This window comes from Aristolochia californica, unplaced genomic scaffold, assembly GCF_029961685.1.
Source record: "Aristolochia californica isolate CCGP_79_NKW_82.1479 unplaced genomic scaffold, dmAriCali1.0.hap1 SCAF_3, whole genome shotgun sequence".
Taxonomy (NCBI): domain Eukaryota; kingdom Viridiplantae; phylum Streptophyta; class Magnoliopsida; order Piperales; family Aristolochiaceae; genus Aristolochia; species Aristolochia californica.
In genome coordinates, this window is record NW_027181992.1 from 22749956 (window position 1) to 22775211 (window position 25256).

Here is a 25256-nt window from a genome sequence, read left to right on the forward strand (position 1 = left end):
TGGATGACATTATCATTACTGGCACTGACTCTGGCCTGAATACTAAGCTTTAGTAGGTGTTGCATGAAACTTTTATATGAAGGATCTTGGCCAGCTCATGTACATCTTAGTGCTGGAAGTACATCATCGACCCAACGGTATTTTCTTTAACCAGCAAAAGTATATTCAAGATATTATTACATTAGCTGGTTTGGAGGACACTTCTTCGGTTGCTACACCTATGGAGGTCAATGTCAAATACAGAAAAGATGAAGGGGCTCTTCTTGATGCTCCTACTCTCTATCGATGCCTAGTTTGAATTCTTATATACTTGACCATGACTCGTCCCGATATCTCCTGTGTCGTTCATCAGGTCAATCAGTTTATGTCTTCTCCTCGGCATCTTCATCTTGCGGCAGTTTGGCGCATCATCTGCTATTTGTGAGGTTCTCCTACTTGTGGGTTATTCTTTCCTATAGGCTCCGAGCTTCTACTTGTTACCTACAGTGATGCTGATTGGGCTGGGTGCCCCGAAACCAGTCTCTCTACTACAGGTTGGTGTATGTGTTTTAGAGGATGCATTGATTTTTTGGAAATGTAAGAAACAAGATTGGGTGTCCAAGTCCTCTACTGAGGCTGAGTATTGTGCCATGTCTATTGCGTATTCGGAAATTATATGGCTATGTGGTCTTCTTACTAAACTCCAATTTCTTCAGACTACCACTACACCTCTCCATGCGGATAATATGAGTACTATTCAGATTGCTACCAACCTTGTTTTCCATGAGCTCACCAAGCACATTGAGGTGGATTGTCACTCTGTCCGTGACACTTTGGAGCGCTAGGTAATATCTCTTCCGTACATCTCTTCGGATCTTCAAGTGACTGATGTCTTCACCAAAGCATTGTCTCAACCCCGGCATAATTTTCTGGTTGGCAAATTGTTGTTGGTTGACTTCCCAACATCAATTTGAGGGGGGGATGTTATCATATGTTGGAATGCATATAAGATAGGTTATATGTTAATATTTGTTGTATAAATTATAAAATGTACATAGGTTAATTAGAAAGGGATTAGTTGGGTTGGGTTGCATTGTATTTAGCCCAGGGGCTGTATTGTAATTGACCTAACCCTAAGTTTAAATAGAAAAGAAGGAGAGGCGAGTAGGACTCCTGTTTTTCTAGCCTCTTTTGTGTCATATTGCTCACTGTGAACTCAAAGTTTGAAGCTCTTCTCCTTGGCTGTTCTGTCAGCCTCTTGTGGTGGTGTTTTTGTCCACCAAACTCAAAGCTTGGAGCTCTTTTTTTTGGTTGTGCTGTTAACCTCATTTGGTGGTGGTTCTGTCCAAGCAAACTCAAAGTTTGGAGCTCTTGTTCTTGGCTGTTCCGTAAGCCATCAGTGTTGGACGTTGGCTGTTCTCATCAGGCTTTACTCGTCTAGAAATCATTGTCAATATTTTTACACGCAATAATTTTCCAACATTTCCATAAAAAATGCACTAACAAGGCCTCAATACAAAATTTTCTTGGTACAAAATTTCTGCTAGAAAAGTGTTTCCAAGATGCAGGAGGCACTAATGGTCTCTTCAAAAGTATTTTTACTTGAAATACTTTTCCAAAGTCTCCTGAAAAAGATGCGCTAACAAGGCCTTATAGAGTTAGAAAGTAATTTATTACAGCACAAGTTGCCTTAACAAAAACATTTCCTAGGAAGAATTTTTTGGTAGAAAAGTGTTTCCAGGAAACAAAAAGCTCTAATGTTCCCAGAAAAATTTCGTAGGAAGAATTTTCTAATAGAAAAGTGTTTCCAGGAAACAAAAGGCACTAATGGTCCCTGGAGATGTATTTCTTCTAGAAATACTTTTTCAACAATTCTGGAAGAAAGTTACTTACATGGCCTTATAGTTGTAGAAAGTAATTTGTTTTAGAAAAAAAAAGACTTTAGAAAAAAAATTTCCTGGTAAGAATTTTCAGCTAGAAAAGTGTTTCAAGGATATATGATGAACTAATGCTCCTCGTAGATGTAATTTTACAAGAATTACTATTCCATCTTTTCCTGAAAAAAATAGCACTAAAAAGGTCTTATAGTTGTAGAAAGTAATTTGTATAAGCAAAAATTGCCTTACCAAAAAATTTTCCTAGCTAGAATTTTCTACTAGGAATGTGTTTCCAGGAAACATGAGGCTTTAATGGTCCCAACATAAGTATTTTTACTACAAATACTTTTCCAACATTTCCTGGATGGATGCACTAACAAGGCCTTGCAGCTGTAGAAAGTAATTTGTATCAACAAAAGTTACCTTACAACAAAATTTTCCCGCTAAGAATTTTTTTCTATAAAACTATTTCTAGGAAACATGAGGCACTAATGCTCTTGGGAGAAGTATTTTAAAAGAAATACTTATACAATTTTTTTTTGAAAAGTCACTAATGTTGCTTGTCATTGTTGAAATTAATTTGTATAAGCAAAAATTACATTACCACAAAATTTTCCTTGTAAGAAGTTTCTACTAGAAAAGTGTTTCTATGAAACATGAGACACTAATGGTCCCTGGAGTCTTATTTTTAGTGGAATGGTTTTTCAAAAATTTCCTTAAAATATTCATTAACGAGGCTTTACAATTCTAGAATTTGTACCACATAATAGTTTCCTTGTTGAATTTATAGAAAAGAAAAATACTTCATTGACTTCATTAACTTATCATAATCAAATTACAAGAACCTCTATTTATAATAGAGGAAGGTAGTAGAGTCCAATTACAATAAAACTACCTTTGTTCCAATTACACCCAAAATCTAACACTAAAAGATAAGTCCTAGCATAATTAAATAACTCAATATTGATAAAAGACAAACATAACTCAAACTAGAACTCTTCTAGGACGTGACCATAAGATAAAGATGCCTTTGTGAGTCCTTCTGTTATGGTTCCGGGTCATGGATCGAGTAACACGGCGTGGGATTTGAGACTCCAGCACTAATGGTGTGTTGATGGACTTGATATGGTGGTATAAAACCCCCTTCTTTGATTGATCTTTCTCACGTGATCAAGCTCATTCTTTATGAATGCAATATAGTGTTAGGAATTACTATTAACGTGAATGGTATAGGGAAACGGTTACCTTTTCTTGGTCATGGCAATTAGGGTTTCAACCCTCTTCTTTCTACTGCAAGCTAGGATGGTGGTCCTAGATTGGGATAGCACTTGGCCTATGTTAGGGAGGCTCCTTTCCAGCTTCTTGTTGGACGCCAAGCTAGAAAGAGTTCTGCTTGATGCTGCTCGGGTGTAGGGTAGGCAATCCTCCAATTCTGGCTCATTAAGAGAGGTATGAGACCCTCTCTTCGTTGTGTTTATGGGGAGAAGGCTGAAGCCTCTCCTTGAACTCAGAAAAGGAGCAGGAAGCTCTCTCTCTCTCTCTCTCTCTCTCGGTATGGTTTAATGGAGGATGGAGAATAGTAATGATCAATGGAGGATGAAGGGATATGTGGGTTTTGAGGAAAATCCTAACCTCGAGAACATGAAGGAGATCCCTAGTCTGTTTACCCTAACATTACCTAAATTCAATGCTTGCCTTTTCTCTATTACATAACCCTTAAATAGTTGACGTCCTAGGTGTTTTAGGGCTAAAAGAATCACAATATTGCCCCTACGACCATACTTATTACAAAATTAGAAATAAATCGTACTTAAAGCATAATAAATATAACTAATGGACTCAGTGAGTTATTGCCTCCTTCGTTGTGTGACTCGGTGTGCTATTGAGTCCACAACATCTGCCTCCTCCTGGAGAAAGAGCTTCTCCTCAAGCTCAAAAGCTGGGCAGATCAGTTTGAAGATGTCCACATGTTCCCATGTAGCAGCCTCCGGTTCAATGTCCGTCCACTGAACGAGAATCTCCCAATGGTTATTGAGCAACCGTGCGCGTAACACCTTGGCAGGTGTAAGAATAACGTCTCCATTGTCAACCTAAGGGAGGAATGGAGTAGATGTAGGCGGTACCCGGAATGTGGTTTCAAGAAGGAGACATGAAACACATCATGAAACTTGGCTGTGGCTGGCAGTTGGAGTTGATAGGCGACTTGCCCCACGCGCCAAAGAATGGAAAAAGGCCCAAAAAACTTGGGTGAGAGCTTATGACGTGGTGGTCCCGCAAGTAACTGCTGGCGATATGGTTGAAGCCGTTACCACCCATAATCCCCTACCTTGAAAGAGACCTCACGGTGGCCTTTGTTGTAGACATCTTTCATGTGAACTTGAGCACGTTGTAGGCGTTTTGTAATATACTGTAATAGCAGATCGTCGTCCATGAGTGTCTGATCAATTGCATCCACATGGGTGGACCTTTGAGTAAACGAAGGAAGGCGAGGGGGGTCCCGACCATATAGAACCCTAAAAGGAGTTGATTGCAATGCGGAGTGGAACGACGTGTTGTAATAGTACTCGGCCCATGGTAGCCATTGAACCCATTGTCTCGGATGATCGCCCACCAAGCACCGTCAATACATCTCGATGGTACAGTTAACCACCTTGGTATACCCATATGTCTGCGGATGATAGGCGGAGGAGAATTTCAATTTAGTCCCACTCAAACGAAAAAGTTCCCGCCAAAAGGTTCTCGTGAAAACCACATCTCGATCACTCACAATCAATTCCAGAATGCCATGTAAGAGGACAATCTACTCCAGGAAAGTCTACGCAACCCGTGTAGCTGTATAAGGATGAGCCAGTGGAATAAAATGTCTGTACTTGGAAAACCTGTCGACCACCACGAATAGTACTGATTTGTCGGAGGACTGTGGAAGACCTTCAACAAAATCCATCAAAATATCAACCCAAACCTGCATAGGAAGGGCGAGAGGCTGGAGAAGACCGGCTGGACTCAAGTGCTCGGATTTGGTGCGTTGTCAGACCTGACAGGCTACTACATAAGTCGCAATGGAGTTCTTCATGCCCTGCCAATAAAAGTCTGCCCGAATTCTGTGCAATGTCTTCTAGATAACCTCATGGGTGTTGTAATAAATAAGTGAATCCTGGATGGACCACTTTGATTCCATTGTCCCTGCTAAAATATTCCTGTGGAACTCCTATAGAGTTGGAAGAGTGGCATGTGCATCTCTCACCAAGTCAAGGATGAGGAATCTCAGCTGACTGAGTGAACAGACCAACTGCTGATCTTCAAAAAATGCGACAAGGCATCAGTCGCCTTGTTCAATCTCCCCGCACGGTATTCCACCAAAAAGTCAAAACCCAACCACTTACTGATCTAGTGCTGCTGTGGCGACGTCGTGGGCCATTGTTCCAGTAGGAATTTTAGGCTATAGTGGTCAGTGCGGATGAGAAATGCCTGGCCCCATAAATAAGGCCGCTAGTGTTGGACTTCCTTGGCCAACCCAATCAATTCCCACTCATATGCTGCCGGTTTGTGATGACGAACTGCCAACTGTCTGCTAAAATACGCAATAGGATGTGCCAGCTACTGTAATACAGCCCCAGTGCCCCCTCCCAAAGTTTCGCACTCAACCACAAATAAGTCATCAAAATTAGGAAGCTATAATATAGGGGCGGAGGTGAGAGCAGATTTAAGGGCCTCAAACGACTGTGTGGCCTCCTTAGTCCAGAGAAAGGAATTCTTCTTGAGGAGACTGTCAATGGTACTGCCAAGGGTCCATTGTTCTGAATAAATTTACGGTAGTAGCCCACAAGACCCAAAAAACCTTGTCAAGTTGAGCAAGACTGTGACTGTGGCCACTCATGAATAACTGAATCTTCTCGAGATCAACCGTAACTCCCTCATGTGAGATAATGTGAGCCAGATAAGCCACATGTGAAGCCGCAAAAGAACATTTGGATTGTTTTAAATAGAGCTGATGTGCTTGTAACAATTCAAAAAAAATCCTTAACTACTCTAGATGTTCTTCTCCGGACTTGCCATATATGAGAATATCATTGAAAAACACAAGAAAAAAATTCCGAAGATAGGGGCTAAATTCCATGAGAGCTTGAAAAGTGGAGGGTGCATTCGATAACCTGAACGGCATGACAACGAACTCAAAGTGTCCATGATGTGTACAGAACGCTGTCTTCTCGATATCGGAGGAGTGCATCCGGACTTGATGATATCCCGACCGTAGGTCCAGTTTAGTAAATAGCCATGAACCATGCAATTCATCCAGGAGCTCATCCACTACCGAAATCGAAAACTTATCCTCCATGTGCCATCATGTTTCTTCACAAGTAAAATGGGTGAAGGGAACGGGGAGTGACTGTGACGAATAAGACCTTGTTGTAACATCTCCTTGCATTGTCTCTCGATCTCATCCTTCTGAAGGTGTGGGTATCGGTACAGATGCACTACCACCACTTCAGAACCTGGTTTTAAACAGATCATGTGGTCACAGTGCCTCAAGGGAGGCAATCCCGAAGGTGCATGGAAGAGGTTAGAGAACTCCTCAACCATCAATTATGCTGCCAGGTGGTTCCAATGCGTGGATGGTGTGGATACGGTGGCCTTGTCCACCTGACAGCCCTGCAAGAGCACTTGACTAAAAGCCAAAACAAAGCTCATAGTTAAAGCCGAAAAGTCCCACAGAATGGGCCCCAATGTTTGCAACCATTTAAAGCCTAATACCATATCAAAGCCAGCCAAGGGAATGACAAAAAATTCAGCATTAAATAAACTAGAGCCAATGTAAATAGTTACCGCCTTACTGATCCCATAGCTAGGGACTTTCTCACCACTGGCCACTGATATTGTGGCTATCGGATGAGGGAGGATTTGTAACTGAAGGTGCTACACGGCTGTTAAACTCAAAAAATTATGTGTACTGCCCGAATCAACTAGTCCCACCAATTCCTGTTCAAGGACTTGAGCTCTGACTTGCATCGTTTTGGCAGATTTCTACCCAGTAATAATGTGCAAGGAAATCTCCGGTGGTTCCTCCTCAAGAAAATCCTTCATCTACTCTATATCATCTGATTCTTCCACCTCGAGCCAAAACAACCTCTTACATTGGTGCCCCACTTGGTACTATTCATCACAATTGTAGCATAGATTCTTGGACCTCCGTTCTACCATTTTCACACTTATTAATTTTTTTATAAATTGCGGTGGGGGATTACTAGGGCGTGTATCGGCTACCAGAGCCGTATTCAGATTGTGTCGAGAGGAAGATAATGCAGGTTTTATCACTGTAGATGAATTGTGGCGGTGCCCTTGCCAAGTGGAGGAAGTGGTCCGTTCACCTAGCCAACCCGGCTTGCATTGCTACAACCGTTGGTGTTGTTCCATTGCCCGAGCTAGATCCTGAGGGAAAAGGAGTTCAACCTCTAACCTCAGAGATTCAGTGAGAGCCGCTGTGAATAATGAAACTTGCTGGTCGACCCGTACTGATCCCCCAGCATGACCCAACTTTTGTTGGAATTGTGTTTGATACTGTTCAACCGAACCAGTCTATTGTAATAGGACCAATTCACCCAGGGAGTTGCTGTGGGCGGGAGATCCAAATCTGATTGTGCATAAATTTTTAAATTCACCCCAATCCAGCCCTGGTCTCTCTTTTTCCACCTGGTGAACCCATACGTGGGCTTCATCTAACATATGGAAAGAGGCTAGTTGCACCTTATCCCATTCAGTAGTCCCCCGATTTAAAAAAAATTGCTCACATCTATGCAACCAAATTAAGGGATCTACTGAACCCTTATAAGTAGGAAATTCTAACTTTGTGTACCTTGGTATTGTGCCTCCATGTTGTGGTCCTTGGATAGCAGTGCACCCAAGCCACTGCTCCCCCTCCTGTGATACAGTTGAGTCACCTTCCTTGTATCTGGGCTCTTCTGCCTTTCTGCCCTCCTCTCGGTTAGCATGCAAACGATTTGCCTCAACTCTTCATGGACTTGATGCATCTCTATTTCCAAACCATAGACTTTTCCCAGCATTGGTTGTGCTGTCTCCATGCTATCCTCTAGCTTTTGCATCCTGGTATGCAGTTCTTCATTGCTGAATGTATCCCCCATGTTGTTACGATCCCAGGTCATGGATCGAGTAACACGACATGGAACTTGAGACTGTAGCACTCAGAATTTAAGCTCACTTCATGTCAAGGGTCTGTCTATGAGTCTTTCTCTTTGACCAGTGCTCGGCCAGGAGCAAAGCTCCTCTTTTGATGGTCCAAATGAGTTGTTGTGATAGGTAGGATACCCCACAGCAACGCTGAGCTTGCTAGAGTAAGCTGATCTCTTTTCTTGCTCACGGAAAAGAGGGTTTGGCCCTCTTTCTTGCTGCTCTAGCTAGGAGTGCAATCCCTCTTTCTGAATTAACTTGAAACACGAGTTTGGGATAGATTATTACCTCTTCTTTGCTGTTGTGATCAGCTTCCATGTTGCACCAGGATTGCTCAAGATCAGAGGATGAAGATCCTCATTTTTCTGCTCGATAAGGGAGGCATTGAGACCCCTCTTGCTGCTGCTGCCTAGAAGGAGGACAGACCTCCTTTTTGGCTTGGAAAAGGGCCAGGAAGCTCCTTTTCTTAGTATGGATGATGATGGATGAATTTGGCTGAAGATGGATGGCAATGGAAGATGAAGGATAGGTTGAATTTTTGGAGTAAACCCTAAACTCAAGATCAAGAGGTCATCTCAACCTGTTTACACTAGGTTATTCTAAAATCTCATAGCTTACCTATTTCATTCATTCCTTTCCCTTAAATACATCACGTCATGGAGTTTTAGGGTTAGGGTTACAATAATTCCCCATAATGCCCCTACATAAAAAAGTAATTAGAAATAACTCCTACTTAAAACAATATAAGAATTAAATCCTACTCAAAGTAATATAAGAAATAAATCCTATTGAGTGAGTTGTTGTTGCCTCCTTCGTTGTGTGACTCGATGTGCTATTGAGTCCACAACATCTACCTCCTCATGGAGAAAGAGCTTGTCCTCAAGCTCAAAAGTTGGGTAGACCTATTTGAAGATGTCGACACATTCCCATGTGGCAGCGTCGGGGTCAGTGTCCGTCCACTGAACGAGAATATTCCAATGGTCATTGGTCAGCCGTGCGCGTAACACCGCGGCTGGGTTAAGAATAACCTCGCCATGATCAACCGGTGGTAGGAATGGTGCGGATGTAGGTTGAGCCCTGGAATGTGGCTTCAAAAGAGAGACATGAAACACATCATGAATTTTGGCCGTGTTCGGTAATTTGAGTTGATAGGCAACTAGTCCCACGCGTCGAAGAATGGGAAACGGCTCAAAAAATCCTGGAGAGAGCTTATGACGTGGAGGTCCGGCAAGAGACTGCTGACGGTAGGGCTAGAGCTGTAGCCACACATACTCCCCAACCTCAAAGGAGACCTCACGATGGCCTTTTTCGTAGACATCCTTCATCCTAGCTTGGGCACGTTGTAGACATTCTGTGATATTCTGTAGCAGCAGATCCTGGTCCATGAGTGCATGATCAATCACATCCATGCGGGTGGACCCTGGGTTGTACGAGAGAAGGTGAGGTTGATCCCTGCTATATATAACTCGGAAAGGAGTGGATTGCAAGGCAGAGTGGAACGAAGTGTTGTAACAGTATTCGGCCCATGGAAGCCATTGAACCCATTGCCGCGGATGATCACCCACCAAGCACCGTAGATACATCTCGATGGTGCGGTTCACCACCTCTGTTTGCCCATCTATCTGTGGATGATAGGTGGAGGAGAACTTCAATTTAGTCCCACTCAAGAAAAAAAGTTCCCGCCAAAAGGTGCTCGTGAAAATTGGATCTCTGTCACTCACAATGGATTCTGGAATGCCATGTAAGCAGACTATCTGCTCCAGGAAAGTCTGAGCAACTCATGTTGCTGTATAAGGATGAGCCAGCGGTATAAAGTGTCCGTACTTGGAGAATCTATCAACCACCATGAAAAGTATGGATTTGCCGTAGGACAAGGGTAGACCTTCCACAAAATCCATCGAAATGTAGGCCCAAACCTGCATAGGAAGGGCCAGAGGCTGGAGAAGACCAGCTGGACTCAAGTGCTCGGCTTGGTTGCACTGGCAGACTTGGCAGTCTCCCACATAAGTCGCAATAGAGGGTTTCATGGCTTGCTAGTAAAAATCAGCTCGAATTCTGTGCAAGGTCTTCTGTTTCCCCTCTTGTGTACTATCATGGTAGGCCGAGAGAATAGCTAGAATGAACTCAGACTCCGGTGGAAGGAAAAGTTGCTGCTTGTAATAAATAAGTGAATCCTGGATGGACCACTTCGAATTCATTGTCCCTTCTGAAATCTTCTGATATAGTTCCTGCAGTGCACGGTCAGTGGCATGTGCGTTTCTCACCAAGTCCAGAATGAGAAATCTCGGTTGGTTGATCGAATAAATTGATTGTTGATCCTCAAAATAGTGTGACAAGGCATCTGCCACCTTATTTAATCTCCCCGCATGATATTCTATTGAGAAGTCAAACCCCAACAACTTACTGATCCAGTGCTGCTGTGGCGACGTCGTCAAACACTGTTCTAGTAGAAATTTAAGGTTGTAGTGATCCGTGCGTATGAGAAAAGCCCGGCCCCAGAGATAAGGCCTCCAATGTTGGACCGACTTGGTAACCCAAGCAATTCGCGCTCAATGGCTGCTAGCTTGTGATGACAGACTGCCAACTGTCTGCTAAAATACTTAATAGGATGGCTCAGCTGCTATAAAACAGCCCCAATGCCCACGCCCCAAGTGTCGCACTCTACCACGAACAATTCATCAAAGTTGCGAAGTTGTAATACTGGCGCGGATGCGAGGGCAGCTTTGAGTGCCACAAATGACTTGGTGGCCTCCTCATTCCAAATAAAGGATTTTTTCTTGAGTAGATTTGTCAATGGTGTTGCCACTGGCCCATAGTTCTGAATAAATTTGCGGTAGTAGCCCGTAAGACCCAAAAGACCTCATAATGCAGAACACGACTGTGGCTGCGGTGACTCGTGAATAGCTCGGATCTTCTCGGGATCCACCGTAACCCATCATGTGAGATAATATGTCCCAGATACCCCACATGTGAAGACGCAAAAGAACACTTGGAATGTTTCAAATAGAGCTGATGTGCTCGTAACAAGTCGAAAACAATCCTCAAGTGTGCCAAGTGCTCCTCAACCGACTTGCCATATATCAAAATATCATAAAAAAATACATGAACAAAATTTCGAAGATAGGGGCTAAATACCTCGTTCATCAAAGCTTGAAAAGTGGAGGGTGCATTGGATAACCCGAACGGCATGACGACAAACTCAAAGTGGCCATGGTGAGTGCGGAATGCCATCTTCTCGATATCAGAGGGGTGCATCCGGACCTGATGGTATCCTGAACGGAGGTTGAGTTTAGTGAATAACCATGACCATGTAACTCATCCACTACCTGAATCAAAAACTTATCTTTTTTTGTCTGCACGTTCAACTCCCGATAATCCATGCAGAACCTCCATGTCCCATCATGTTTCTTCACAAGTAAGATGGGTGAAGAGAACAGGGAACGATTGGGATGAATAAGCCCCTGTTTCAACATCTCCTGGCACTGATGCTTTATCTTGTCCTTTTGAAGGTGTGGGTAATGGTACGGTCGCATGACCACTACCTCAGATCGTGGTTTCAGAAAGATCTTGTGGTCACAGTGCCACAGGGGAGGCAACCCCGAAGGCTCCTGGAAGAGGTTAGAGAACTCCTCAACTAGACCCTCACTAGTACTGTCAGGCTATTCCTATGTCTACAAAGTGAGCATGCGGTGGGCCCTGTCCACCTGACAGCCCTGTAAGAGCACCCGACTGCCGGCCAAATCAAAGCTCATGGTTAAAGCCCAAAAGTCCCACAGAATGGGCCCCAACATTTGTAACCATTTAATGCCTAATACGATATCAAATCCCGCCAAGGGAATAACATAAAAATCAGCATTAAATGAAGTAGAGCCAATGGAAAAAGTTACCGCCTTACTAATCCCATAACTAGGGACCTTCTCGCCATTGGCCACTGAGACGGTGGTTGTCGGATGAGTGTGTATCTGGACCTAGAGATGCTGTGTGGCTATCAAACTCAAAACATTGTGTGTACTCCCCGAGTCGACTAGTCCCACCAGTTCTCAGTCGATGACATGAGCTCGGACTTGCATTGTATTAGGTAATTTCTGGCCAGTAATAGCTGTTATGGACTCCATAGCATCAAGAGTAGCGAATCAGAGAAGAGAAGAGATGGAGTAAACTAGTATTTCAGTACCTTAGGGGTTTAATTGTACTTTGAAGTTTAATAAGGGTCTAATTGTAATTATAGAACCTTTGATGTTTTCCCTTATCTATTTAGGGCGTCAAGTGATTGAATGGAAGCAAGTATTAATCAATTAGTCTAAATGAGATCGGGTACTCTCTCTAAAGAGGCCTAAGGTTGGAGCTCCTTCAAAGGCTCACGTCCCTTCATCATTGGGCGTTCCAAGACCCCCAAATCCTTCCCTTCTTCGTCATTCAATCTAGAAGTTAGAGGAGATCGCCGGGTGACTCGATCCATGGCTAGAGATTCTAACATTGTTGTATCAGACAGGACCACCCTTGGTGATTCCTCTTCCCTTGCAGAAATTCAAAATTTTTTGGAAGAGAACCATGTTGATCTACAATCTCAAATCAATGGCCTGGAGGGCAAATTCCAGATGTTGATGTCCCGAATGGAGGAGGACTTTACCCAGCTTTCCGTTCAGATGGCATCCTCCTCAAGCATAGCATATCATCTCAACCCTCATCCACCGCCACTACCTCCTCCCCTGCACCAAACACCTCCACCTCGTGGGGGCATCAATCCAATACCCCCTACCATGCCAAGGTACACAAAGCTTGATTTTCCAACATATGATGGGTCCTCCGACCCTTTAATGTGGTTATACAGGTGTGATCATTTTTTTTCCAATCAAGGAACTCTGCCTGAGGGCAAGGTTCAATTAGCTGCCTTCCACATGCTCGATGAAGCGCTTATGTGGTTTCATCAATTCAAAAACGAGTTTGTGGTATATGATTGGGAATTTTTCAAAGAAAATTGCATGCTACGGTTTGGTCCTCCCCTTCGCAGCAACCCAGTTGGGGATTTGGTCAATCTAAAACAGCTTGGAACTATAGAATAATATCAGAAATTGTTCCAAGAAAAACTTGCTCGTGCAAGTAATTTGGTGCGGCCTGAACTTTATGTCAATTTGTTCACGGCTGGCCTGGTAGAACCCCTTTGCCTAGAAGTGGAATTGGAAGCCCCCACCTCCCTAGCCCACGCCATGAATTTGGCAAGAGCATTGGACACCAAACAGTGCCTCTTTCGAGAGTCATTAACGAAACATCCCCCTTGGCCATCTCGCCCACAGCCCCATGGTCCTTTTTCCACTAACCCAAGGCCTCAACCCCACAACCCCTCTCCAACACCACTACCAGCCTTTACACCACCACCAGGATTTATCAAACGTCTCACAAAAGCAGAAATTGATCAAAGAAGGGCTCAGTGCCTATGTTTCAATTTTGATGAAAAATTCGTCAAGGGCCATCAATGCAAAAGACTCTTTTGGGTAGAAATAGAAGACCCCTCAGAGGATGACTTTCAGGAGGATGTGGACCAACCCGAGGAGGAGGAACCAGAAATCTCCCTCCACGCAATGACAGGCCTGCACAACACAAATACCATGCAGGTCCATGCCACCATGAACCATCATATTCTGCTAGCACTCGTGGACTCAGGCAGTACACATAATTCTATAAGCAGCTAGGCAGCACAACAGTTGGGGTTATCACTACAGAAGAAATCAAGAATATCAGTCTCAGTGGTTAACGGTGACAAGGTCACCACTTTGGGTTTCGGTTCAGCAGTGCCCTTTACTACTGAGGATCACTCCTTTGTAGCAGATTTTTTGGTTATACCTTTGGCTGGGTTTGACCTCGTATTGGGCATTAAATGGCTACAGCGATTGGGTCCGATCTGATGGGATTTTCAATCCCTTACCATGCGTTTTAAATAGGACAGCCATCCAATCACCCTCCAGGGCACTAGCAACCAGGGGCCATGCAGCATCCAAACACTTTCTGTGGGTCCATCAAAGGGGGATAACTTAGCTTCATTGTTGGCCGAATATGCTGATTTATTTCAGGAACCTGCAAACCTTCCACCTATACGAGCTTGTGATCACAGAATTCGTTTGAAGATGGGCACAGAACCAGTGGTAGTGCGTCCCTACCGCTATCCCCATGTTGTGGACTCAATAGCACACCGAGTCACACAACGAAGAAGACAACAACAACTCACTCAATAGGATTTAATTCTTATATTTCTTTGAGTAGGATTTATTTCTAATATTGTTTTAAGTAGGATTTATTTCTTATATTGTTTTAAGTAGGAGTTATTTCTAATTACTTTTTATGTAAGGGCATTATGGGGAATTATTGTAACCCTAACCCTAAAACTCCCTATTTAAGGGATAGGTATGAATGAAATAGGTAAGCTTTGAGATTTTAGAATAACCTAGTCTAAATAGGTTGGGATCACCTCTTGATCCCGAGTTTAGGGTTTACTCCAAAAATCCAACCTATCATTCACCCTCCATTGCCATCCATCTTCACCCAAATTCATCCACCATCATCCCTATTAAGAAAAGGAGCTTCCTGCCCCTTTTCCGAGCCCAAAGAGGAGGTCTATCCTCCTTCTTGGCAGCAGCAACAAGAGAGGCCCAATTCCTCCCTTACCAAGCAGCAAAGTGAGGATTTTTATCCTCAAATCTTGAGCAATTCCTGGTGCAACGTGGGAGCTGATCATAGCATCAAAGAAGAGGTATTAATCTATCCCAAACTCTTGTTTCAAGTTATTTAAGAAAGAAGGATTGCATTCTTAGCTAGAGAAGCAACAAAGAGGGCCAAACCCTCTTTGCCGTGACCAAGAAAGAGAGCACCTTGCTCTAGCAAGGTCAGCATTGTTGTGGGGTCTTCTACCTAGCACAACAACTCGGTAGGACCCTCAAAAGAGGATCTTTCCTCCTGGCCAAGCATTGGTTAAGGAGAAATACTCATACACAGACCCTTGACGGGAAGTGAGTAAATTCTGAGTGCTGGATTCACAAATCCCACGCCGTGTTACTCGATCCATGACTCGGGACCGTAACACCCCATGTGCAAAAAGATGAGATAGAAAGGTAATCTCAACAAATGCTCCAACAGGGTATTATTCAGCCTAGTCATTCTCCTTTTTCGTCCCTGGTATTGCTGGTAAAAAAATCAGATAAATCTTGGCACTTTTGTGTGGATTACCGTGAACTCAATGTTCGCACCATCAAAGATAAATTTCCAATTCCGGTGGTAGATGAATTATTGGATGAGCTACACAACTCTCAATTATATACAAAGTTGGACTTGAAATCTGGCTACCATCAGATTCGGGTTTATTCGGGGGATGTCGAAAAAACTGCCTTCCGCACCCACCATGGTCACTACAAGTTCCTGGTGATGCCATTTGGGCTATCCAATGCCCCGTCCACCTTTCAAGTGCTTATGAACCAGGTATTTTGCCCTTTCTTATGGAAGCATGTCTTAGATTTTTTGACGATATACTGGTCTATAGCAAAACTTGGGAAGCACATTTGCACCAATTGAGACAAGTTTTCACAATTCTCCAAGCACACCATTTATTTCTCAATCGAGCCAAATGTGACTTTGCCACTTCCGAAGTAGCTTATTTGGGGCATGTGATTTCTGCCTCTGGGGTGAAACCAAACTTCAGCAAGATACAGGCGGTTATGGATTGGCCCGCACCTCACTCCGTTACAGCTTTGAAAGGGTTCCTTGGTCTCACAAGGTATTATAGAAAATTTTATCAAAGAATATGGTCACCTGGCAGCACCATTGCACAATTTACTGAAGAAGCATGCCTTTCAGTGGTCTCAGTTGGCGGACTCCTCGTTTAACAACTTAAAACAGGCAGTAGCATCAGCACCAGTTCTCTAATTGCCAAACTTTGCCAAAAATTTCATCATAAAATGCGATGCATCCGGGGGAGGGATAGGTGTCATCTTCCAGCAACAGGGACACCCCATTGCCTACTTCAGCTGCATCTCACTCCTCACCATCACAAGTTAGACACTTATGAAAGGGAACTCATCGGTTTGGCCAAAGCAGTGCAGCATTGGAGACCGTATTTGTGGGGCCGACCTTTTGTTATCTGGATAGACCACTGTAGCCTCAAATACTTATTGGAGCAGCGCCTTACTACATCCCCACAACAACATTGGCTTAGAAAATTAATGGGATTCAATTTTCAGGTGGAGTACAAACCGGGTTATCTCAACCGGGCAGTAGATGCCTTGTCACGCAGAGAACTGGGGGATTCACACCTGCACGCACTGAACCACCCCAAGTCCCCTTTGCTGGACACAATCCTTCAGGATACTAGCCATCATCCGGATCTCCTTGCATTACAAGCTCAAATCGAAAACCATTCCAAGGACAATAACTGGACACTACAGGACGGTCTCATTCTATATCAAGGACGCATATATCTTCGTCCTTCGTCGGTACTCCTTCCTACCATTATTGCCTCCTTTCATGATAGTACACATGAGGGCCAGCAGAAGACATACTTCCGCCTCAGGAAGGGAGTTTTATTGGAGGGGTATGAAGTGGGTCATTACTGATTATGTTGCAATGTGCCAGGTCTGTCAGAGGAATAAGTCTGAATCCTTACAACCCACTGGCTTGCTCTAGCCACTTCAACTTCCTTCACTGGTATGGGCAGATCTCTCAATAGATTTTATAGATGGTCTTCCTCCTTCTGCAGTGAAATCTGTTATTCTTGTTGTGGTAGACCGGTTCTTGAAATATGCCCACTTTATTGCCCTCGGCCATCCGTATACAGCAACACAAGTCGCTCAGCTCTTCATGGATAATATTGTCCACCTCCATGGACTTCCGGAGACCATCACCAGAGACAGTGATGCTATCTTCACCAGTAAATTCTGGGGGGAACTATTTAAGCTCCACGGCTCCAAGTTAGCCTTTTCTTCAGCATACCACCCTCAGACAGACGGCCAGACAAAGGTGGTTAACAGCACATTGGAGATGTATTTGTAGTGCTTTGTGGGGGACACGCCCCGACAGTGGGTTTGTTGGTTAGCATGGGTGGAGTATTGTTATAATACCTCATACCACACCGCACTGGGTACTACCCCTTTTCGAGTCGTTTATGGACACGAACCTCCGCCCCTACTTTCTTATGAACCGGGGTCTTCTCGGGTAGCAGCATTGGATCAAGCATTAGCCGACAGAGATGCAATGCTTGCTCAGGTTCGCTTTTAGTTACAGCGTTCACAAGCCACAATGAAGCATACTTATGACAAAGGACATCGTCCCCTTTCCTTTGCACCCGGAGAATTTGTTTGGCTCAAACTTCAACCATACCACCAACTCTCTCTGTCAGCCATCAAACGCCATAAGCTCTCTCCAAAATTTTATGGGCCATTCCAGGTCCTGCACCGTATTGGCACTATGGCGTATCGTTTGAAACTACCACCAGATGCCAAGCTACATGATGTCTTCCACGTCTTCCTTGTCAAGCCGTTCAAGGGAGACTCACCACTGCTGCATACCCCTCTGTCTCCACTCAAAGATGGCAGGTCCATGCCTACTCCCACACAGATCCTTCAAGCAAGGTGAGTTAACAATGCTTTGGAAGTGCTTGTTCAGTGGACTGACGAAGAATTGGTGGAAGCCTCTTGGGAGACACTTGAGTCCTTCCAGACTCTATTCCCCACTTTCGAGCTTGAGGACAAGCTCTTTCTTCAGGAGGGGGGTGATGTTATGGACTCCAGAGCATCAAGAGTGGCGAACCGGAGAAGAGAAGAGATGGAGTAAACTTGTATTTCAGTACCTTAGGGGTTTAATTGTAATTTGAAGTTCAATAAGGGTCTAATTGTAATTATAGAACCTTTGATGTTTTCCCTTATCTATTTAGGGCGTCAAGTGATTGAATGGAAGCAAGCATTAATCAGTTATTCTAAATGAGATAAGGTACTCTCTCTAAAGAGGCCTAAGGTTGGAGCTCCTTCAAAGGCTCACGTCCCTTCATCATTGGGTGTTCCAAGAACCCCAAATCCTTCCCTTCTTTGTCATTCAATTTGGAAGTTAGAGGAGATTGCAGGGTGACTCGATCCATGGCTAGAGAGCTTAACAATAGCATGCAAGGATATCTCTGGTGGTTCCTCCTTAATAATATCTTCTGGCTCCTCTGGATCCTCTGAATCCTCCACCTCAAGCCAAAATAATCGTTTACATTGGTGTCCTACCCGATACTGCTCATAGCAGTTATAACATAAAATTTTGGACTACCTTTCTGCCATCTCCGCACTAGTTAATTTTTTAATAAAGCTCGGTAGGGGATTACCAGGGCGGGGATCGGCTACCCAAGTCCTAGTCAGTTTGTGTCTGGATGGGGCTGCTAGAGATGCTCCCTGAGATGAAGTATAGTGGCTCCCTTGCCGCGTGGAGGAAGTGTTCCTCTCACCCAACCAACCCGGCTTACGTTGCTGCATCTATTGTCATTGTTCCTTTGCTCGTGCCATATTCATTGCATGAGCTAAATCCGTAGGCATAAGGAGTTCTACCTCTAGCCGTAAATACTCATTGAGACCAGCTATGAATAGGGAGACCTGCTGGTCAGCCAATACCCTCTCACCAGCATGAGCCAACTTTTCCTGGAACAGTTTTTGATATTGTTCCATTGTACCAATTTGTCGCAATAGGACTAACTCTCCCAGGGGGTTGCTGTTCGCGGGAGGGCCAAATCTAATTGTGCATAGATTTTTAAATTCTCCCCAAGTCATCTGTGGTCTCTCTTTCTTTACTTGAGTAACCCATAACATGGCTTCATCTATAATATGGAACGAGGCTAGTTGCACCTTATCCCATTCAGTAGTCCCTTGGTTCAAATAAAAAATTTCACATCTATTCAACCAAATTAAGGGATCAACTGAACCAATGAAAGAGGGAAACTTTAACTTGGTGTACCTTGGAACTATGCCTCCATGCTGGGGTCCTTGGACAACAGTGCGTCCATGCCACTGGTCCCCTCTTCTGTGATATGGTTGAGCAACTTCTCTCACCTCTGAACTCTGATGTCTCTCTACTCTCAACTCCGTTAGCATGCTAATGACTCGGCTCATCTCTTCTTCCAAACCACAAACCTTCCCCAACACTGGTTGTGCTGTTTCAAGGCTATCTTCTATCTTTTTTATCCTGATTTGGATTTCTTCATTGCTGATATTATCCCCCATGTTACCCTGCTCTGATACCAAGTTGTTACGGTCCCGGGTCATGGATCGAGTAACATGGCGTGGAACTTGAGACTCCAGCATTCAGAATTTAAGCTCACTTCACGTCAAGGGTCTGCCTATGAGTTTTTCTCTTTGACCAGTGCTCGGCCCGAAGGAAAGCTCCTCTTTTGATGGTCCTGACGAGTTCCTATGATAGGTAGGATACCCCACAGCAACGCTGAGCTTGCTAGAGCAAGCTAATCTTTTTTCTTGCCCACATCAAAGAGGGTTTAGCCCTCTTTCTTGCTGCTCTAGCTAAGAGTGAAATCTCTCTTTCTGAATTAACTTGAAACATGAGTTTGGGATAGATTATTACCTCTTCTTTGCTGTAGTGAGCAGCTTCCACGTTGCACCAGGATTGCTCAAGATTTGAGGATGAAGATCCTCACTTTTCTGCTCGATAAGGGAGGAATTGAGACCCCTCTTGCTGCTGTTGTTGAGAAGGAGGACAGACCTCCTCTTTGGCTCGAAAAAGGGGTAGGAAGCTCCTTTTCTTAGTATGGATGATGATGGATGAATTTGGGTGAAGATGGATAGCAATGGAGGATGAAGGATAGGTTGGATTTTTGGAGTAAACCATAAACTCGAGATCAAGAGGTGATCTCAACCTGTTTATACTAGGTTATTCTAAAATCTCAAAGCTTACCTATTTCATTCATTCTTTTCCCTTAAATAGATCATGTCATGGAGTTTTAGGGTTACAGTTACAATAATTCCCCATAATGGCCCTACATATAAAAGGAATTAGAAATAACTTCTACTTAAAACAATATAAGAAATAAATCCTACTCAAAGTAATATAAGAAATAAATCCAATTGAGTGAGTTGTTGTTGCCTCCTTCATTGTGTGACTCGGTGTGCTATTGAGTCCACAACACATGTTACCCTGCTCTGATACCACGTTGTTACGGTCCGGGGTCATGGATCGAGTAACACGGCGTGGGATTTGAGACTCCAGCACTAATGGTGTGTTGCTGGACTCGATATGGTGGAATAAAACCCCCAACTTTGATTGATCTTTGTCATGTGATCAAGCTCTCTCTTTATAAATGCAATACAGTGCTAGGTATAGCTTAAGAACCCAATTACTATTAACGTGAATGATATAGGGAAAGGGTTACCTTTTCTTAGTGACGGCAATTACGGTTTCAACCCTCTTCTTGCTGCTGCTCGTGCTTGGATGGTGGTCCTAGCTTGGGATAGCCCTTGGCCTAAGTTGGGGAGGCTCCTTTTAAGCTTCTTGTTGGATGCCAAGCTAGAAAGAGTCTTGCTTGATGCTGCTCGGGTGTAGGGTAGGCAATCCTCCAATTCTGGCTCGTTAAGAGAGGTATGAGACCCTCTCTTTGTTGTGTTGATGGGGAAAGGCTGAAGCCTCTCCTTGAACTCAAAAAAGGAGCAGGAAGCTCTCTCTCTCTCTTGGTATGGTTTGATGGAGGATGGAGAATAGTAATGATCAATGGAGGATGAAGGGATACGTGGGTTTTGAGGAAAACCCTAACCTCAAGATCATGAAGGAGATCCCTAGCCTGTTTACCCTTACATTACCTAAATTTAATGCTTGCCTTTTCTCTATTACATTGCCCTTTAAATAGTTGACGTCCTAGGTGTTTTAGGGCTACAAGAATCACATTATTGCCCCTACAACCATACTTATTACAAAATTAGAAATAAATCCTACTTAAAGCAATATAAATAGAACTAATGGACTCAATGAGTTATTGCCTCCTTCGTTGTGTGACTCAGTGTGCTATTGAGTTCACAATACCTTCTTTATCTTCCAACTTATGTGATAAGGATGCCAACTCGTGGTAATCATGGTGGGTTCTACTGCTTATGCGCTTGGGCCCATCTTGTGGATCTTCCTTGGTCGTGTGGCCCATCTTATAATACTCTCAGATATGTGGGCCTTCCTTGGTTGTGTGGGCTTGGGCCCTATCTTCCACAACTGCCCCTCAAGCTAGGGGTGAGAGAACATCAAGAACTCCCAGCTTTTTGCAAATGATGTATTAATTTTTTTATAAAAAAATGGCAGTCCTCCAATCTTCCAACAGTCCCCCTCACGCTGGTGCTCTCTTCCTTGAGAAACAGCTAGCCAATTCAGGGGTGTAATAATAAGTTCCTCCATCATGGTGTCCCAACCGTTGACACTTGATATTTTTGACGTGGTATTAAGTTCCTCCATCATGGAATCCCAACCATTGACACTTGATATTTTTGACTGGGTATTAAGTTCCTCCGTCATGGAATCCCAACCGTTGACACTTGATATTTTTGACGGGGTATTAAGTTCCTCCGTCATGGAATCCCAACAATTGAAACTTGATATTTTTTATGGGGACAAATAAATAATGGTATGAAGCCACCTCTTTTTCAATAATAATGTCCCCAAATAGACATAATAGCCGCACCTGAATATAACACAACCATATTCCAACACATATAACATGATCCAAATAATAAACTTTGTAAAAGAACCCATGAAATAATCTGATAAAAAAATTTCTTCTTAGATGCACAAGCTTCATTTTTGTTCCCCTTCTCTTGAATAATTATGTCACATTAACTTTATCCACAACATCTGGAATAAAATACCTCTTTCTTGTACTTCTTCTACTTCTCCCCCTCAAGCATGGAGGTAATGACAGTGATCCCAGCTTGAACCAAACATCATAGATGCAGCAATAAGCCCAAATAATAGAGATGTAGTAATAAGCCCTCAAACTAGGGAAATGTGAATATTTTCCTGATATAGCAACTCAAAAAGTGACACAAAACAATCGGCTTAATTCGGATTTTTCAATGTAACAAGATACCAGAATGACCTTGATTCTTCAAGTGTGAATATATCTTTAAATATAGATAAGATTGACATGAAATTTTATCCTTCTGAAAGTAGAATTAAATAAATTTTATACAATTATAACAACTTCATAAAATATAATTATTATAAGATAAATAATCTGATACATTTCGGTCTCTATCATCTGGCAAAACTAAGTATTGTTTCTCATGTTTTCCATAATGACCATTGACTCTTCCAAGATCAATATCTCCTTATAAAATAATCCTAGAATTGGTTGAATAGGTAAGAAAATAGACTTATGTATCTTTCTTTGATATAAAATTCTCCATGTAAAGTCTCTTTCTTGATAGCAATAAATACCACGGAAGTTGAGGCTTTCTGCTGTCGCTCGAACCTCTTTTTCAATCTGACCTTAGATTTTTCCAATAGCGATTTTTCTTTGTAGATAACTCAGATAAAAATTGGTTGAATATGTAAAAGAATGGACTTACAGGTCTTTCTTTTGATATCTATTTCTCCATATAAAGTCTAGTTCTTGATAGCATTAAATACCTCAGAATCTAAAGCTTTCTGCTGCTACTCGAACCTTTTTGCAATAAGACCTTCCCTCATTCAAATAATTATCTCTCTGTAGATAACTCTGATTGGAAAAAAATAAATTTTCCTTGGAAACTAGACTCAAATATATTTCTGTTAATATATAATTTTAAATATGAAAATATCAGTATAGAGGTTAAAATGCAAAGCAATCTACGTCTGTAGGGACTGAAAAAAAAACTACGAACCTAGACTTAGGGTATAGGGTTTAGAGAAAAGGATCTCATTATCTTTGTGGGTTGACCATGTAAACTCACTGAACCCACTCTGATACCATCTTGAATTTATGAAAAATAAAAATACTTCATTAACTTCATTAACTTATCATAATCAGAGTACAAGAACCTCTATTTATAATAGAGGAAGGTAGTAAACTCCAATTACAATAAAACTTTCTTTGTTCCAATTACACCCAAACTCTAACAGTTAAAGATAAGTCCTAGCATAATTAAATAAATCAATATTGATAAAATACAAACATAACTCAAACTAGAACTCTTCTAGGATGTGACCATAAGATAAAGAAGCCTTTGAGTCCTTCTTTGTCTTCCAACTTGTGTGATAAGGATGCTAGCTCGTGGTAATCATGGTGGGTCCTACTCCTTATGGGCTTGGGCCCATCTTGTGGACCTTCCTTCGTCGTGTGACCCATCTTATAAAACTCTTAGATATGTGGGCCTTCCTTGGTCGTGTGGGCTTGGGCCCTATCTTCCAACATTCCTGAAATATGAGGTACTAATGGTCCCTGGAGACGTGTTTTTACTTGAAATATTTTTCAATGTTTCCTAAAAAACAGCACAAAACATGACCTTTTAGTAGTAGAATGTAATTTGTTTCAGCAGAAATTTCCTTACCAAAATTTTCCTGGTAAGAATTTTTTGTTAAAAAAGGGTTTCCAAGAAGCAAGGCACTAATGGTCCTTGGAGAATTATTTTCACTTCAAATAATTTTCCAATGTTTCCTGAAAAAATACACTAAAAAGGCCCTTACTTGTAGATAGTAACATGTTTCAGAGAAAATTGCCTTACCCCAAAATTTTCCTGGTAAGAATGTTTAGCAAGAAAGTGTTTCTAGGGAAAAATGAGACACTAATGGTCCCTCGAGAAGTATTTTTACTAGAAATACTTTTGCAACATTTCCAAAAAAAACAAAATGTACAAAGAAGGTCTTATAGTTGTAGAAAGTAATTTGTTACAGCAAAAAATTGCCTTACCACACAATTTTCCTTCTTAGAATTTTCAGCTAGAAAAGTTTTCTAGGAAACTGTTAGGATCCTCACAAGTCATGGATCTTGTCACCCTCCTCTCTTCTCTTCCTTCCATTGCTTGCTTGACGTTGAGGTATATTGATGGTGTGCTGAAGAAGAATTTCGGAAAGGAATTAGGGGAAAAACGGGAGAGAGCTTGAAGGAGTTCTCGACCTGTTTAGCTAAATTACTCTAGGCTAAAGTAGACTCAATTGCTGCCTTTCATTAACCTAGTCGTCCCCTTAAATAGGGTTGAGGACGCCAACTACAATTCAGACCCCTTGGGTCAATGGTTCAAACCAAATAAATTCTAAACCAACCCAAACCAAAATCAATTACATGGAAATTGAAAATCACATTAATTAAATCTACGCCTACTGATAACTTGTGATGCTATAGAGTCCATAACATCACCCCCCTCCTGGATAAAGAGCTTGTCCTCAAGCTCGTAGGAAGGATAGAGAAGTCAAAATGCTGATAACGGCTCCCATGTCGTGTCACTAGGGTCTGCATCGGTCCACTGGACGGGAATTTCCCAATCGCCTTGAATGTGGCGTGCTTTCAATACCTGAACTAGAGTATAAAGGACTCTGAAGGGCTTCAGTTGGGATATGTGAAATACATTATGTATCTTTGCCTCGGTTGGTAGCTGCAAGCGGTAGGCCACAGGGCCAATTTGGTCCAACACCTAAAAGGGACCATAATATTTTGGAGAAAGCTTATGGCGCTTGGAGGCAGTTAGGGACAGCTGGCGGTAGTGTTGAAGCTTTAACCACACATAGTCTCCTGGAGAATAAGATACCGCCCGGTGCTTCTTATCATAATAATGCTTCATAGAGTGTTGGGCCTCCTGGAGATCAGTGATCATAGCGTCTCTTTCAGCTAATGCTTGGTCCAAAGTGACGACTTTGGATGCCCTTGGTTCATATGGTAACAAATGAGGTGAATCTCAGCCATAAATTACCCTGAAAGGAGTAGTTCTCAATGCGGTATGGTAAGAGGTGTTATAGAAAAATTCTTCCCAGGAAAGCCACTTCACCCACCGTTTAGGTGAGTCCCCCACAAAACAACGAAGATACATTTCCATCGTGCGATTGACGACCTCGATTTGTCCGTCAGTCTGTGGATGATAAGCAGACGAAAATGCCAATTGGGTGCACTGTAATTTGAATAATTCCTTCCAAAAGATACTGGTAAAAATTGCATCCCTGTTACTGATAATGGATGTGGGAATTCCATGTAATCAGACAATGTGGTCCATAAATAATTGAGCGATTTGAGCAGCAGTATATGGATGCGAC